The sequence below is a fragment of the Eleutherodactylus coqui genome, chromosome 1, assembly GCF_035609145.1.
Source record: "Eleutherodactylus coqui strain aEleCoq1 chromosome 1, aEleCoq1.hap1, whole genome shotgun sequence".
NCBI lineage: Eukaryota > Metazoa > Chordata > Amphibia > Anura > Eleutherodactylidae > Eleutherodactylus > Eleutherodactylus coqui.
Window position 1 is genome coordinate 484,516,469 of NC_089837.1, and position 17,627 is coordinate 484,534,095.

A 17,627-nucleotide genomic window follows, 5' to 3' on the forward strand; every position below is an offset into this window, starting at 1 on the left:
AATCACGAGCCAAAAATATCTATACTGCTCATCGCCAGAGAGGCACCCAAATTGATAAAAGTTTTCCAGATATGTCCATTATTGAAAGAATCCTCTGAACTTTAAAGGTTCTATTACTTCTAACTCTGGAAATGATCCACATTGTTTCTACATTGAGGTCCACAGAGGAAAAAAAAAAGATTTTTGGCAGCGAGGTCTGCCTTAGAACTCTCAAATTAAAATGGAAACCATATGAAAGCTATTAGACTGCCAGCAATGTGCTATGTTTATTGTAGTGGGGAGATACGGTGGACAATACATTGCCTAACATACTTACAGCATGAAACGTGTCACATCTGTGCGTTGGGTGTAGAACTGGACGGCATTACTGACTAATCTACCACAATTCCCATATGAGTCAGTCTTACGCAAGGCTGCTGCTGAAACTCTTCTTCCCAGATGATGGGCTAACTTTTAAGGAACCAAAATAAAACATATGTACTTGGCCTCTATAGGATCTTACAATAATCCGCAGCCCCCCAGCCGGTAAAAAACAAGGACTCTGTAATATATTAGGAGGCTCCCCCCATAAAGGGGGCAGTTAGATGGCTCATTGTGATCACCTATGTAGGAGGGATTGTTCTTTAAACCCTTAGACCACTCACACACACAACGCTTTTTACAGAGTTTACCGCTGCGTTTCCGAACGCCGCTCTAAACAGTGTAAAACACCTCCATTGATTTCAATGGGGTTCGCAGACTACCGTTCCAACGCAGCATTTCTAACGCTGTGATTTAGTGCGTTTTAGCGCTTGTAATGATGCGGTGCGTTAAAAAAAGCCGTTAAACACTTTTGAACACGTTTGAAAGCGCTGTTCAAAAACATTCTAACAGACGCGGATGTGAGCGCAGCCTAAGGCCTTAGTCAGACGGGCGTTTTTTGCCGCGATTTGCGCATGCGCATGCGTCCAGCGATTTTATAAAACCATTGCTTTGCAATGGTATCGGACACATGAGCGCTTTTTATGCGCTCGTCCGATAAATTATAGAACAGAAATCGCAGATCGCACCTATCTGCGATTCCTGTTCTCTTCTCTATATGCGCTCAATGGGGCCGGCGGCGGCAGCGCCGACCCCATTGAGAACATATAGAAGACAAATCATTCTTCTCTGCCACAGCTGTAACAGCTGTGGCAGAGAAGAACGATGTTTGCCCATTGAATTCAATGGAGCGGGCAATACAGCGCTGAGCCAATCAGGGGGCAGGTCTGACTCACACCCCCTTCACACCCACTGCAGGCCGGCCGCGTGGTACTCCGGCTGCCGGGAGCAGGTAAGTATATATATATTCTTTATTTTAACACTTTTCTGGATGAATTGCAGGGAAGGGCTTATATATTTAAGCCCTTCCCGACAATTCATCCCACACTCGCCCGCAGCGCATTGCTTTCAATGGAGCGGGCTGTATTGCCACTCCATTGAATGCAATGCGCTGGACAGCTCCGGCCCGTTTCTAATGAAACGCGGCTAGGAGCAGATTTTCGGGCACCGGTCACGCGATTTGCGGATGCGCATCCATCATGCGATCCGCAAATCGCGTGAAAAAACGCCCGTCTGACTAAGGCCTTAGTGGCGCGGCCCATTTTTGACCCAATCACGCTGCTATTTTTTGGGATTTTCTTTTTTACATTTTAAAAGTTTTTCTTTTTTCTGTTGACATGGCTGTATGGGGGCTTATTTTTTGCATTGCTGTAGTCTTGTGTTAGTACCATTTTGGGGTGTAAACAGATTTTTTGATCATTTTTATTGTTTTGTTTTTTTTAGAGGTGAAATGAACAAAATAAGCATTTTAACTGCGTTTTTGCTTCTTTTTTTTTTAAATAGGGCTTGCCATGCAGGATAAAAAGTGTGTTCAATTTATTGTACAGATTGTCACGAAGGCAACAATACCAAGTGTGTTTTTTTAATTTTTTAAACCATTTAAAAAAAAAGCATTTTCATTTCTTTTTTTTTTACATCACTGGAGGGGACTTGAACCTGCGATCCTATGATCGCTCTGATAATACTTTGCAGTATTTCTGTGCTGCAATGCATCATCGCTAATCATAGTGATCACAGGCCATAGTAGATCCGGACTCATTGGTCCTCAGTGATTATGTAGTGGAGGGCCGATGATGTCACAGAGGGGGCACCCTTCCTCTATGAACCCTTTTTTATACGTGGCATGTAAGGGCTTAACAACAGGGATCCCCACTGTTGAAATGGCAGGCCGGTCGTCTTTCACAGTCTGCTCCAGCTTCGGATGGTGTTAGCCTAGCTCCTGAGCCTGTGCCATCCACAGGAAGTAAATGTCTGTCCATTTGTGGGAATTACTTCCCAGTCAGGACGTGCATTTTGCGTCCTGGAGTGGGAACGCGTTAAAGGGGTTGTACCATCTCAGCAAGTTATTCCCTACCCCCAAGATAGGAGAAATCTTGCTGATTGTTGGGGGTTCAATTGCTGGGACCCCCACCAATCCAGAGATATCATTACAAATTTTACTCCTCCTGAAATTGGACCTAACATTTTCAGGCGTATTTACCCATGACAATTGTGCATGCGCAATATGCAGAAAATGGAGCCTATCAATGGCTTCATTCACAAGCACATATATTGCATGTGCAATTACGTTGTGCAAAAAAAAATGTAGTATGCACTATTTTCCTCTGCATTTGTGCAGTAAAAAAAAAATCCTGAACTCCTTACACTGATTGGCCATTTTAATGGCGGGGGGCATCGTTGCATGTTTTTTTTTGTGCTCGCAAAAAATATATAAAACGCCTATTATGCAAAAACGCATATGTAAATGCGCATGGAAACACGCATACGCTCGTGTAACACAGGCGATAAAAATATCACACATTAAGGCCACTCTCACACATGCGTTCAAATAAACACTGCTCGAAACCGCGCCATTGTACCGTGATTTCAAGACATGCGTTTTTGAAAGCATGTCACAGCGTTTTAACATCTCAAATTACATCAATTGCGCCACCTTCCTTTTTATTTTTCAAACTGATGAAACTCACATTGCAGTCTCGTGTTCAAACCAGAAATACTTAAAGTAAAACTGATATAAAAGGCGCATACACTCGCAGTGAATTGTCTTTCACCGACCAACGCAGAATTCTGAAACCAATGATGTTCAATGGTTTCCTTTACCTTTGCAATGTTTTCACTCATGTGATGTTGCAAGAAAAAAAAATTGTGGGATCTTTTTGCGATATCGCCCATTGCTTTCAATGGGAGAACTCTGCGATTCTCTGCCGTGACTGATAGCCACGGTGGGGAAATCCCTTCAGCAGCTGCTGGGGAAATCCCTTCAGCAGTGGCTGGGGGAATCCCTTCAGCAGCGGCTGGGAGAATCCCTTCAGCAGCGCCTGGGGGAATCCCTTCAGCAGCGCCTGGGGGAATCCCTTTAGCAGCGCCTGGGGGAATCCCTTCAGCAGCAGTTGGTGAATCCCTTGAGCCATGGCTGGAGGAATCCCTTTAGAATCGGCTGGAGGAATCCCTTCAGGAGCGGCTGGGGAAATTCCTTTCTGCCACAGCTGGAGGAATCCCTTCTGCAGCAGTTGGAGAAATCCCTTGATCCCCGCAGGGATGAAGGGATTCCCCACGGAGATGAAGGGATTCCCCACAGGGAGGAAGGGATTCCCCATAGTGATGCAAGCCTGTTTTCACATGAAAACGCCTCACATCCAAGGGCTTTCACATGGTGGAAAGTGCGATATCGGGCAGTGATTCACAGCCCGATAGTGCACACTCTCCCATGGTAAACTAGCCTCAGGATCAGTACAAGATTTAATATATAAACTGTAAAAGGATGTATAAAGATAAGCATACATTTTAATGTCACTAAACAGCTGATTGCATAACTATTGTTAGTGTATAATAGGTATGAAATCCATTCCATAAGTGGTTTGCACTATGCCTCTGTATAGTTTATAGCAATTAGATATTCATTAATCTTATCAAGCAGGGGCATAACTATTGCCACGGTTCCTACAGGCTCTCCGTCACAAGGACCAAGCTACTGGGCTCTCTGAAAATACGTGGGAAGGCTATAAAATAAAAAAAAAATATGCCTCAGGCCAGGGATTGGCTGCAGCAGTCAGATGCCATTTAGTTTGTGATCATGCTACAAGGAAGTGAGGAAAGATCAAAATGGCGCGGTGACCAAAAGAGGTATTTTTTATTTTAAAGCTTAAAAAAGGGGTATTACTGTGTAAGGCCTTATTACTAACTGCAGCACTGTGGATGGGGATATTGTGTAGAAGTGGAAGGATGCTGGACAAGCAAGGAGCTAAAGATGTCAAATTCTGCAGAAAAAAAGCTGTGTCCACATGAAGCTATGATGGTGGTCTGAGCCAGATGGAGAAGAAAAAAGAATATGAACAACTCCAATCAGTGAAGATGTCACCTGTAATCACTGGATATAACAGTGCTGTAATCACATATACAATCTGAAAGTACCTGTTTAGAGCTGGTATTTCCCACTATATGGTCACTATATGAGGGTAATATTGGTCTTTGTATAGTATTTTTTTCAGTGACAGTATAGTGGTATTATTTCATTACTATGTGGTGGCGCTATGTGGCCATGATACGATAGTATTATTTGACCCTTATTTGCACCTTCTGTATATGCCATAATATTTTGGGATCTGTTCCGGGGTAACACGTCAGTGCCTCGCTGTTTGTTAGACTATTCCTAAGCTTTTAAAGGGGAAGGGCTCACTTAGCGGCCCAGTTTTTTACATTTCTTTTTTTGAGCACAATCCAGCAATAAGGTATGTCCTATATTTATACAGTTTAAGCTCTTACATGTACTTTGAAATGAAAGCATTAAGCAGTGCATGAAGATTTGGTGCCGTGAGGCGGCAATCATGCAAACTATTCCTGAACTCTTCCTGTCAGAGTTTCCTCCAGTTTCCCAGTGCCTTTTGATGGCACTCAGTACAGTTTCCCAGTGCCTTTTGATGATATAGGAAACTGTACTGACTGCCACTTTGGCTTCTTTGTAGTTTCTCAGTAGGACAGACCTAAACTTCTAACAGTTATAATTGTTTGTCTTTTTCGTTTAATTGCCTTTTTGTTGTCATTATGATAGCAATGTGTTTTATCTAAGAGCGAAACTGTCCAAATCCTGCCCAAGAGAGCGTTGTAATGCAGTCTGTTCCAACACTGGTTATATAGAATCAGAGGGTTTGAAAGTAATCTACAAAGGTTGAGACACCTAAAGGAATCGTTTGCATCCAATTTCAAACCATAATTTGCTTTCTGTGCTGAAGAGCAACTGTCCTTAAGGGCTCATACACATGGGCATATGGCAGGTGCGTATAACGTGTATTTTTCATGAGCGTAATACACAGTTCAAAACGATCATTAATTTACATTGGGCCACATAGAAATGCATTTTTTTCACGTTTCATTATGCATGAAAAAAACACAGCATGTCCTATTTTGGTGTGTATTACGCCCATTATAGGCTATGGAGGTTTAAAATACGTAGTACATATGCATGTTACAACCTTATTTAACTGTGTACAGCGGATTTACAAGCATGAACAATACGCACGTAATACGTAGCCCCAATATGCCTGTGAGTGAGACTTGATGTGTTCCCTGAAAAAAAGCCCTTTGGTTAAAATCACAAACTCAGACTATTGTTGTGCTTCAGGTTAAAGTTTATTATTTTTATGTTTTTAACTTGCTTTTGAACTATTTCACTTTCTTTCCTAGACTTGAACTGTGTCAATGTCAAAAATGTGAAAAAAATTTTGATGTTCTAAAACTTTTGACTGGTACTGTATGCCAATCTATAGAAATGGTCTAACGTGTACTGTATGCTGCAACACAATGCATACCTGCTGGAGAATACAATACACTATATTAGACAATGGCAGGTTGTCCTTGGTGTCATTCACCACTTGTTTGCTGCAGAGGGAATGTTCAGTAAAGGCCCTTTTACACGGGGCGATTATCGTTCTGGTTGTTCAGGCTCCTGTGGGGTTTTGAACGAGAATCATCCAGTTGTTCAGTTTAAGCTGCTTAAAATCCTAAACGACGATCGTTCGGTGTAAACAGCAGCCGTTCAATATTGAACAGCCGCTGCTTTCCGAGAATGGAGAGCGAGGAGAAATGGATATGCAAGGTCAGCTTTACACCAGATAACTGCAGCAACTGCATGACCCCCAATATTGTTCATACAGGTGAGACGCACACAACATTTACATTGTTTTTATTGTTTTTTTTTTACAAATTCTGACACTAAGCTATGTTTTCTACTACCCTCTGCCACTAGTAGGATATGTGAATTTACCTTAAAGGGGTTGTCTCGCGGCAAACATCAAAATTTTACATTAGCCCATTCCCCGTGTCACCCCCCTGGCATAAAATAGCATTTTAAAGCGGTTTTTAAACCGCTTGCTACTCACCGATGTGATGAAAGATGAACTTATAAAATTCTTCTCCCAAGATGGCCGCCGGTCCTTTCCCAGGGATGCACTGCGGTTTTCTCCCATGGTGCACCATGGGCTCTGTGCGTTCCATTGCCGATTCCAGCCTCCTGATTGGCTGGAATCGGCACACGTGACGGGGCGGAGCTACGCGAAATTAGACGGAGCCATGGAGACAGGGACGCCAGCAACGGAGCAGGTAAGTGAATAACTTCTGTATGGCTCATATTTAATGAACGATGTATATTTCAAAGTGCATTAATATGGCCATACAGAAGTGTATAACCCCACTTGCTTTCGTGAGACAACCCCTTTAAGGCTCGTTCAGACGAACGTAGGATGAGCTGTGATCTCCTCCATTATACCTAATTATACCTGATTGCCAGATTGGAGATGGGAATTAATCTTTTCCCTAAATTAGGAAAATTAGCTTCTATCTCAATTGGGGTTTTTTTGCCTTCCTCGGGATCAGCATTACAGGGTAATAGGCTGTAAAATGTGATTGTTCCCAGCAAGAGAAACGACGTAATCTTGTAGATCTGATACCTTTTAATGGCTAACAAAAATACATGATGCAATAGCGAGCTTGCAAACCAATGCAGGGTTCTTCTTCAGGCTTAAGCGGAAAAAGAGGTCACTACACACAAGTAGCCCCTGAGAGCCTTTTAATAGGGCAAGGGTGGAACCACTTTTAGGGCCTCAAGTGGCAAGACCGTTCATCTAATCATACCATAACGCTAACCATTTGCATATCTGCCTGAGATGTAACTGCAGGACGAGTTTTGCAGTAAAACGACAACTTCTTCTTATTTAGACCAGTTACAGACGTGCGTATTGTAACACGTAATAAAGATCTATATGTCAATCATATATCATCAGTATTTCATCAAAATTTTATCTCTATTTGACTCTATATATCTTCTCATCTACTGGACAAATATTGATCCATATATAATAGCAATATGGAGGCAATACCAGAAAAAAAGTAGATCTTGCAGCGTTTTTAAGAAACGTCCATGAGAAATATGGCCATGTGTATAGATACGTATACTTACATTAGCTATGTATTATAATCCACAAAACACGGACCAAATATGGAGCTAAAATATGCTGAAAGCGGCCTTATTGTACTATAAATAGCAAATAATAATCTTAATAAGAGTTTATAGCTGCAATGCAGGAAAGGAGCTTTTCCACTTATGGCAATTTATCAGATGCTTTCACACAGGTTTAATATATCTTTAACCCGTTAAAGGTTTGCATGGAGGTGGACCGGGAGCCCATCCTGCTTCCTACAATGTGGGTGCCGGTTGTTTCTTCCAGCTAAAACCCTCCTAAATGCAGCGATGTTTAAATGCCTTGATCACAGTTACAGGGTCCCGAACGGCCCCCCACAATGAGATCGGAGGATGCCATTCATTGCAGATTGACTATCAAGCCATGCCTATGGGGTGGCTTGATAGATTGCCTGTCAGATTGCGGTATGATATAATTCTATGGTATTACATTATACTGCAGTAGCGATCAAACCATCACAAGATCTTGTCCCCTATGGGGACTAAAAAAAAATTGTTAAAATCTAAGTTTTATTAATTATATAAAAAAATAAAACGTAATAGAAGTTAAATAAAAACATTTTGCCATATTTAAAATAACAATAAAATGTAAATAAAAACCCAACCACATATTAGATATCGCTGCATCCATAAAAGTCCAATTTATCCAAGTAACGCATTATTTACCCCGTATGGTGAATGCCGAAAGAAAGAAAAAACTTCTGAATTGCACTTTTTTGGTCACCCTGTCTCCAAGAAAAAAATGTAATAAAAAGCGATCAAAAAGTATACATGTACTCCAAAATGGTAGCAATAGAAACTACAGAATGTCCTGCAAAAAAACGGCGCCCCACACAACTACGTCGATAGAAAAATAAAAAAAATTATGGCTGTCAGGAGATGGCGGCAAAAAATAATTTTATTTCTTTCCAAAAATATTTCATTTCTGGAAACGTTTGGTATCGTAGTAGTCGCACTGACCCGTAGAATAACGTATTCAGGTCATTTTTGTTGCAGTGTGTACGTAGAAACATGACCACCCAAGATGGCGGAATTGCGCTTTTTTTCCATTTCATTCCACATAGAATTTTTTAAATGCTTTTTCAGTACATTATATGGTACATTAAATAGTACCATTGCAAAATACAACTCATCCCACAAAAAAACAAACCCTCAGACATCTACGTGGATGAATCATTAAAAAAGAGGTATGAGGGGGGCGTGTCCAGCAGCCATGCTGTGAAGACGCATAGAACTTGAGCTCCGTGGTGACCCCGAATATCCTGCAATCATCCTGTCTGCCTAACCCGCCAGCAGCGCGAAAAGAAGCACCTACCCGACGGGGAACACATCTGGCTGCTCTGAGGGGACTCTGCGAGGGCTCCGGTGAGAAAGCACCGGCGAATACATCGATCCCGGCTTGGACTCCGCTCTCGCTGAACACACCGGCCGCCACTTCCGGGTAGGGGGAAGGAGAGAAAGGCATCTACGATCCGCCGGCTCTGGAGCCAGCAGCGCTGAGACATCTGTGAACGCCTGGAAGAAGATCCTGACAGGAGGGCAGCGACGAGCGGCAGAGAGCTCCTGAGCGCGCAGCGGCCGGACCCCGACCACCCAGGGAGACCTGCTGCAGCGGAGGAGAGGAGAGACGCACGGAGGAGGAACAGCCTGCGCCGGGGTTCTCTGCATCGGCGAGACATCGCAGACCCAGCACCCCCGGTTGAACCCCTCAGGAACTCGAGTGGAGGACCAGTGAAGAGCGGTGAGGCTACCTCAGGGGGGGGAGATATACTTAGTGCAGCCCCGCTGGCCGGCGCCGTGCACCCGGTGTGACCCCCCCCCCCCAATATCACTCCGCTTAGTCCATCAGGGAGACCCCCCCTGCCCCGGGAGCTGGGTGAAAGGCAGCGCAGCGGCCAATAACGGCAATTCCCCCACTCTAACGCCTCCAGACAGCCACGTGGATGATAGGAAGCAGCCATTTTACAACGGCCACAAATTTACAGCTCTGCTCCAGGGGAGGACGGGGCTGACCCTCTTGTAGGAGATACTCTCTCCCCCCTCCGCCCCCCAATAGTAGGAACTAAATCAAGGCCACCAACCCGACTGACAAACCACTGGGGGGAGAAAAAGGGGTATTAACCCCTTCAGTCCCAGACTCCCAACATTAAAGTCCAGCTCCCCAGCAGACAAACACCAGGAGCTGCTTCCCATATGCACGACTGCTCCACCAACTGCGCTTGATAGCAACCAAGCCCCGAGAGACAGAAACGCAAGCCCGAAGGGTAAACCCTTTACATCCTGGGACACTCTCCTACACCAATACCTAAAACAACCCAGGGCGGACACTGGAGGTGGCCCCCTCATCGGACCTGTATGCGTTATATACACACCAACTAGTCCCTGGAAGTGCAAACTACTGAACTGAGCTATTGACCCTTTGCAATATAAATCTTCCGCACAGTTAAATCTCAGATATATTAACAAACGGAAATTGAGGGGTATTGCCACGGGGACAGGGCGCTGACCACCATCCTGAATACTAAACCGCTGGACTGAGCTACTGACCCTTTGCAATTTAAGCCTCCCGCACAGTTAAACCCCAGATATATTATCAAATGGAAATTGAGCGTTATTGCCGCAGCGACAGGGCATTGGCCACCATCCTGAATACTAAACCGCTGGACTGAACTATTGACCCTTTGCAATCTAGGACTCCCTGCTCCTCCAGTATTGTACAGAGTCCATTATCTTAACTCACTACCTACGCACCTTCCGCAGTCTCCTCAACGCAAATAGGCCGCCAACATACCACCGCCGTCGTCCTCCTGTAAGCGGGGCAACCGCAGGCTTTCAAAGATGACTCCCCCACCAATCTCGGAACGCCTAAAAGCTTATGCACTTGAGCCAACGGCTGGCACCTCACGACGAACTCCCAGTCCAGACAGAGAATCCGCTAAAACCCCTAGTTCTGTCTCTTCCCCTGCCGAGGAGCAGGAACCCACACTGCGGCAAGTTACAGCCCAACTCCTAGAGGCCATACACTCCAGCACCACATCCTTGACGAGAAAGATAGAGGAGGTCAAAATTGATGTGGGTCTACTGAGGCAGGACATGCATAATCTCAGAGGACGAGTCGGAGAGGTGGAAACGCGTATATCCCAACTGGAGGACGCTGCTGCTCCTGTGCCGGGTAAACTCACAGAACTAGACAAGGCAGCAAACGCCTGGGCTCAACAAGCGGACGACCTAGAGAATAGGCTACGCAGAAACAACCTCCGAATCCTGGGCCTGCCAGAACGAGCAGAGGGCCACGACCCCTGTTCGTTTATGGAATCATGGCTGAAGGAGCTCCTGCCAGATGCCAACTTCTCCACAGCCTTCGCGATAGAAAGAGCTCATAGGGTTCCGGCCCGCCCCCCACCTCCCGGCGCACCCCCAAGACCAATGTTAGCAAGACTCCTCAGCAGTAAAGACAGGGACATCGCCCTCCAAGCAGCAAGAGGCAAGCAAGTTCTCCAGTACCAGAACGCAAATATCTCTATTTTTCCGGACTTTTCCGCCGCCCTCCAGAAAACTAGAGCGACCTTCGTGGCTGTCAAGCGTAGATTGAGGGACGCATCCATACCGTATTCCATGGTATATCCAGCCCGACTACGTGTGGTCCATAATGAGCGCACCTCCTTCCTTTCCACTCCGGAAGAGGCCGAAGAATGGCTCAGCCGTATACCAAGATCGCCTAGACGCCAGTAATCCCCCGACGAACACTTATGCCATACGCAGGGCATACCCACCCCGAAACGGGGAGTCCTCCTATACACGGATAGCACCTTTTATGTCAATGGCTAATATAACGGTATTTTCCTGGAACGCACGCGGGATGGGAACCCCTGGGAAGCGATTTATGTTTTTTTCGTACATTAGAGGCCACAACCCACACATCGTATGTCTCCAAGAGACGCACCTGATCCCAGAAAAAACGAGGCTACTGCAGAAGGCATGGGTCCAATGGGCCCTACATTCTACACACACATCCTACTCCAGAGGGGTGTCAATTTTGATCCATAAGCGACTTAGATGGGAGCCAGGGCGCACTGTCAGAGACCCAGAAGGTAGATTCATTTTCATACAGGCGTGGATAGAATCCCTCCCTTATGTACTTATAGGAATTTATCTCCCCCCACCAGCCAATATTGCAATTCTCCACCAGGCGGCCCAATTTGCCACTCAGTATCCCAACGCCTCCATCCTGTGTATGGGCGATCTAAATATGGTCCTGGACCCCCAGCTTGATAGGTTCAGTACACTACACGCTCCCCTGGCTCGGGCTCCTCCATCTCCCCTGGCCCAATTTATGCAAGAGGTTGGTTGGAGAGATGTCTGGAGAGTCCGTTACCCATCAGCGCGTGAGTTCTCGTGTCACTCCGCCGGAAGGAATACCCTTTCGCGGATAGATCACTGCCTGGGAAATACCAGACTCTGTACAGCCATCGCCCGCATTGAATACCTCCCTAGGGGCGTATCGGATCACTCCCCCCTACGGGTTGAAATTACAACTCCGGATGTACGAGACCATAAACATAGCTGGCGTGTGCACCCATTCTAGCTAAGCCTGATTGGTTCGAACGATAGGATCCCTGATCAGCTTACTAGTTTCCTAGAGCTGAATCAACCAGAGGCTGACCCAGTAATGGTGTGGGAGACAACGAAAGCCTTTTTACGGGGCGCCTTAAAATCCACAATTTCATACATCAAGAGGGAATCTTCCCTACTTGAACAAGAAATGGCATCCCAGTACGTGCGACTAGAGACAGCTTACGTGACAGACCCGACGGACGAAAATAGGGAACGATGGCTGGGGCAGGGAAGGCAATATTTAATATTTCTGCAAGAGAAAGCCCGTAGAGCATCCTTTTTTGCAAAGCAGCGTTTCTATGAACTGGGCAACCACTCCAGTAGTCTGCTAGCACACCTGGTGCACCAAAATTCTGCATCCCCATCGATACTTCGTATCAGATCCGAAACAGGAGAGATCCTGCATGAAAAGAAAACAATAGGGGAGTGGTTTCAGCGATATTACAGCGAGCTGTACGAAACCAAATTACAGGCCACCCAACAAGAACTTGTAGACTATCTTTCTGGTATTAATTTTCCTGTGCTTACTCCCAACCAGCAGACTCTGATAGATGCCCCTTTCACACTGACGGAATTGGCAGAGGCTCTCGCGGAAATGTCCAGCGGCAAGGCCCCAGGACCAGATGGCCTGCCGATCGAGGTATATTCAAAATACCAAGAGACCCTTCTTCCCACACTACTAGACGCATACAACGCAGCATATAATAACGGTTCCCTGCCCCCTCCTTTTATGAGGCCACAATAGTCCTTATTTTAAAACCAGGAAAGGACGCTCTAGACTGTGGCTCTTACAGGCCCATCTCCCTGTTAAACTCAGATTATAAGCTTCTAACTAAGATGTTGGCCAGACAACTTAACACCGTCATCCTGGACCTAATACATCCCGACCAAACCGGGTTTATGCCGGGTAAATCTACAAGTGACAATCTACGGCGGGTCCAGGTAGTGGCTCAGATCGGCTCAGCCGGGGAGATGAAGTGGGCCCTGGCCTCCCTAGATGCCACCAAAGCCTTCGACTCTATCGAGTGGCCATTTCTTCTCCAGGTCCTGAAGAGATTCGGGTTCGGAGATGGATTTATTCGATGGGTCTCTCTAATGTACAGAACTCCCTTGGCCGTTGTATCGGTGAATGGGTCCTGCTCTACATATTTCCCTTTACGTAGAGGCACGAGACAGGGGTGCCCCCTCTCCCCACTCCTCTTCGCCCTAGCAGTGGAGCCATTGGCTCTCATGCTCCGAACGAGCCCAACGTACAGGGGGATTGTGATAGGGGATAGGGAGGACAGCGTGGCGCTGTATGCAGATGACCTAATGTTATTCATGTCCAACCCGATAGACTCCCTGCCCCGGGCCATGGATATCATCAACAATTTTGGGTCCTACTCAGGATTACACATTAATTGGTCCAAATCGGCCCTAATGCCAGTGTCGGAGCGGAGCCCTTTGAAGCCCATGGACCTCTATTGCGGCCTCCAAATTGTTAATGATTTTAAATATTTAGGTATTCAGATCACTAACTCCGTAGGCCGGGCTCTAGACCTGAATGTATACCCCCTGGTAGATTTGTTTAGGTCCAAATTCCGGGTTTGGGGATCGCTACCATTATCAGTGGCAGGTCGAGTCAACTTAATTAAAATGATTGTCCTGCCCAAATGCCTCTACACCCTACAACATACCTCAGTGCCAGTCCCGATAAAGTTTTTTCGGACCATGGACTCTCTCCTGTCCTCTATTATATGGGGGAGTTCCCGCCCGAAACGCAAGATTTCCACCCTTCAGAGACCAAAGACAGCCGCCGGGGCGGCACTCCCAGACCTATGTCTGTATTATATAGCCAGTCAATTGACCCACTTAAAATGTTGGTTGGGAGACAGCCCGCTACCTAATTCTGAGGCCCACCTAGCACAGGTCCTTGATATTCAGAGTCTCTGGTCAGTGCTGGAGTTCTCTGCAACAATATCAAGAAAGATGCTACCCATCCACAGGTTGGCGACGCAGGTTTGGCGTCTGGCCAAGGCAGCTGGCGGGTTCACTGACATAGTAGCAGAGATCCCGCTGTGGAGAACCCCTGGACTGCGGGAGCTTGTGTTACTGGCTGACCTCGCGACATGGGAACAGGGTGGTGTAAGGTGTCTGGGCGACCTTTACGACTCGAATGTATTCCTATCTTTTGAGCGACTGAAAGATCAGTTCCAATTACCTAGATCGCACTTTTATAAGTACCTCCAGATTAGACACGCCTTGCAGACGCAATTCCCTCCGGCAAGTAACAACATATCCCGCTATCCCCTAATAGGAATTCTGCGGTCCCAGGGACCCCAGGGACTTATATCGACAATATACTCACATTTAATAAGCTCAAAGGCCACCCGGGTGGTTCCCCCCTCCTTAACTAAATGGAGGTCTCTGATCCCGACGCTAACTGATGACACTTTCCAAGATCTATTAGAATCCCCTTTATTCGTCTCCCCCTCAGTAAATAATAGAATGATCCAGATGTACATAGTGCATCAGTGCTACCTCACCCCGGCGCGGCTGCAAAGGATGGGCAGAAACCTGACAACACATTGTATCCGTTGTACATGCACCTTTGCCGATTTTTGGCACATGATTTGGGACTGCCCGACGGTCCAGTCGTACTGGAGCGAGGTCATAAATTTGCTAGCTGAGATTCTTAGTATTCCGATTCCCGCCACTCCAGAGGTCTGCCTCTTTGGCATTCTGGACGAGGAGCATTGGCAGCACCATGATAGATCCTGTTCCTGGCTAGGAAGGTAATTGCGCTGAGGTGGATGGACCCAAGGGGCCCTACCCTGGCGATGTGGAGAAAGATCACTAACACAACCATTCCCTTCAACAACTTAGTCTATAAGGCTCGCAAATGCCCAGAAAAATTCCAGAAGGTATGGGGTCGATGGTGTGATTCCTCACTCACCCTGTTCCCTCCGCGACTGCTCTCCTCGGTTATATCAACTCTGCGAAGGGGACCTCAGTAATCAACAGATGCTGGAGACGGGCGAGGGGATCCGGGACCTACTTTGTCATGTCAGACCACAGCGACGGGTGGGCAGTCACCTGGATGGTCCAGTACTGCCTCTGTTGTGACATGTCCACTGTCTGCATAGGTTTTCTGCATCTCTCCTTCCATCCTTCCTCCCTTTCTCGCACCCCTGGAGTACACTGCAAGGGCTATACACTATAACGACAAGGGGAAACTTTCCCCTTTCTCTTCCCTTACCCTACCCCTTCTCCTCCCTTTTTCTTCTTTGTTTTTATGGGTATCTAATATCCATATGTGATTTTGTAGAACGAAAGATTTGGCATGCTATTAATTTTCAATAAAACGAGTTTAAAAAAAAAAAGAGGTATGATTTTTGTAAAAGTGGGGAGGAAAAACCAAAAATGAAAAAAATAAAGTCATCGTCCTTAAGGGGTTAAAGAAACAGTATCAGCGTAAGCAATGTAACAATCGCCTTATGAGTTAAATGATTTTCACGCTGCTTTTTTTTTGTTTCTGTTGCCTAAAAATAGACAAATGATTATCTGCCTTCAAAACAGATGTCAGGGGACCATCTGATGACATTACTTCCCAACATGTTGGAAAATAAGTTCCACTGCCCTGTACTACTTTTATCGATCACATACTATCTTTTGGCCAACCGAGGTGTCAACGTTTTCAGACTGGTGGGGCGGATTAATCCATCACTAGTGTGCCCCAAATTTATAAGGTCCATAGAAAATATTCTACCCTTAAAAGCTGTTGACCTATCCCGGGTCCGATGCTTTATTAATAATGCAGCTTGTGTGATACTTTAGGTTCTAATGATCACAACCCTGCATAAAGTTCTCATCAGACTCTCATAAACTTTATGCACATCTGATACATTTTGACTCACTTTTAACAATGATCCGTTGCCAATACAATCAGCAAAATTACACCTTTTTTATAAATGTGCCTCAATTTGTTTGAGTCGGGGTTTCAGTGTATTTCCTAAATATCACAACTTACTGAACTTTTGGCACAAAACTGCATAAAGTGTAGCAAAAATGTAGATATGATAGTAAAGATGCAGTTTTGTACAGAAACAGTTTGAATACAATTTCCTAGAACTTTTAACTTTTTTATATAATAAACGCCCCACAGGCTTCCTAGATATACGATCTTGGCCTAGGAGGAGAATAAAGTCACTATTGATTATCTTGTCCGCTATATAAGTGTGAACCAACTTGTACGGCTCATTGCCCATGTCCACATTATGGCATCACGTAAGAACAATATATTTAGTGTCAAGGACAAAAATGTATCCCGTCCTGTGTAATCAGGAAAGCCTTCCCCAATAATAAACACATAGAGCTATTATACGGCCTAGAGAGTATATGATATAATGTGTTCAAGTAAGGTCATGTTTAATTGACTTCCATATACATTACACATATATGAACCGCTACATAGCCAAAGTCTATAAGCGATTACACTAAACATATGCTAACGAGGTCTGTCTACACTTTGAGGCAGCAGGCAGGGTTTTCATATCTGGAATGAAGAAGGAACAATTCTAGCAGAGGGCAGCTGCCCTGTCCACAAGTCAGACATTAGAGATAAGGGGGTCTGAGGAGAAGACAGTTTTAGTGTGCCTTACCTGCAAAGGGCTTGAGGAGCAACCGGAGCAGCTGGAACTGGGAGGCAGATCATTAAAAAGCCTTATTCTTCCATTTAGGTTTTGTTCTTCAGCTTTCGCCTGGGATTCCTTCTTGCAGCTGGAAGTTTCCTTCAGTGCCTGCTCATGGTTTTCATTATAACTATGCACACCCGCGTCATGGCTTTTTAATGTCTTTAGTTTCCTCTCTAAAAACAGTCCTTTTTTTCTGGCTACCAATCCCAGCACTTCCTGTTGGTCTTTTTTTTTGTTAAATACAGGATGCAACACATGACACAGTTCCCTTTTCAGAGTCCAGCCACCGATGTGAAAGCTCAAACTAAATGGATTAATGAGAAGTGACTAAGAGGTCCTGGAGCTGCCATCTATCCACATGATGAAATGATCTGCATTGCATGTGGCGTGTCTATGCCCCCAGCTCTACTATATCAAGTTTTCCATTTTTTAAGGCAATTGTCCAATGCATTTAGGAAGCGGAAATATTTTGGATTTATCTGTCATCAATTTTGCTATTATTTGGATGCTAAAATATCAATTCATCCTTAGGAAAGTGTCACAAATGTGTCGCGGGAGGTGGAGCATGATGCAGATTTCAGGGTACTATGGAGCCAGCGGAGTTACCAAAAATATACTTTTATGTAAAGGAAGTGTGTCAGGTAAATTTGCCCTATTAACCTAATACTGTCATAACGAACCCAGTGTCATCTTTATATTTTGCCAAAGTGCCTTCTCCGCGAATAACTCCATGCTATATGCTCATGAGCCCCAGACCGTCCAATGGGTGTTCATCCTCTGCGAGCAGT

The 17,627-nt window shown here is 45.4% G+C and overlaps 1 protein-coding gene across 1 annotated transcript in view; it reads right to left on the reverse strand.

The window, feature by feature from the left end:
• Positions 1-17,009, reverse strand: part of ACVRL1 (activin A receptor like type 1) — an 85,898-nt gene extending 68,889 nt beyond the window's left edge. The window contains exon 1 of the mRNA XM_066585982.1: positions 16,807-17,009. The gene's annotated coding sequence lies outside the window, so the exon portion shown is untranslated. The remainder of the gene's footprint in view (positions 1-16,806) is intronic.
• Between the last annotated feature and the right edge of the window lie 618 nt (positions 17,010-17,627).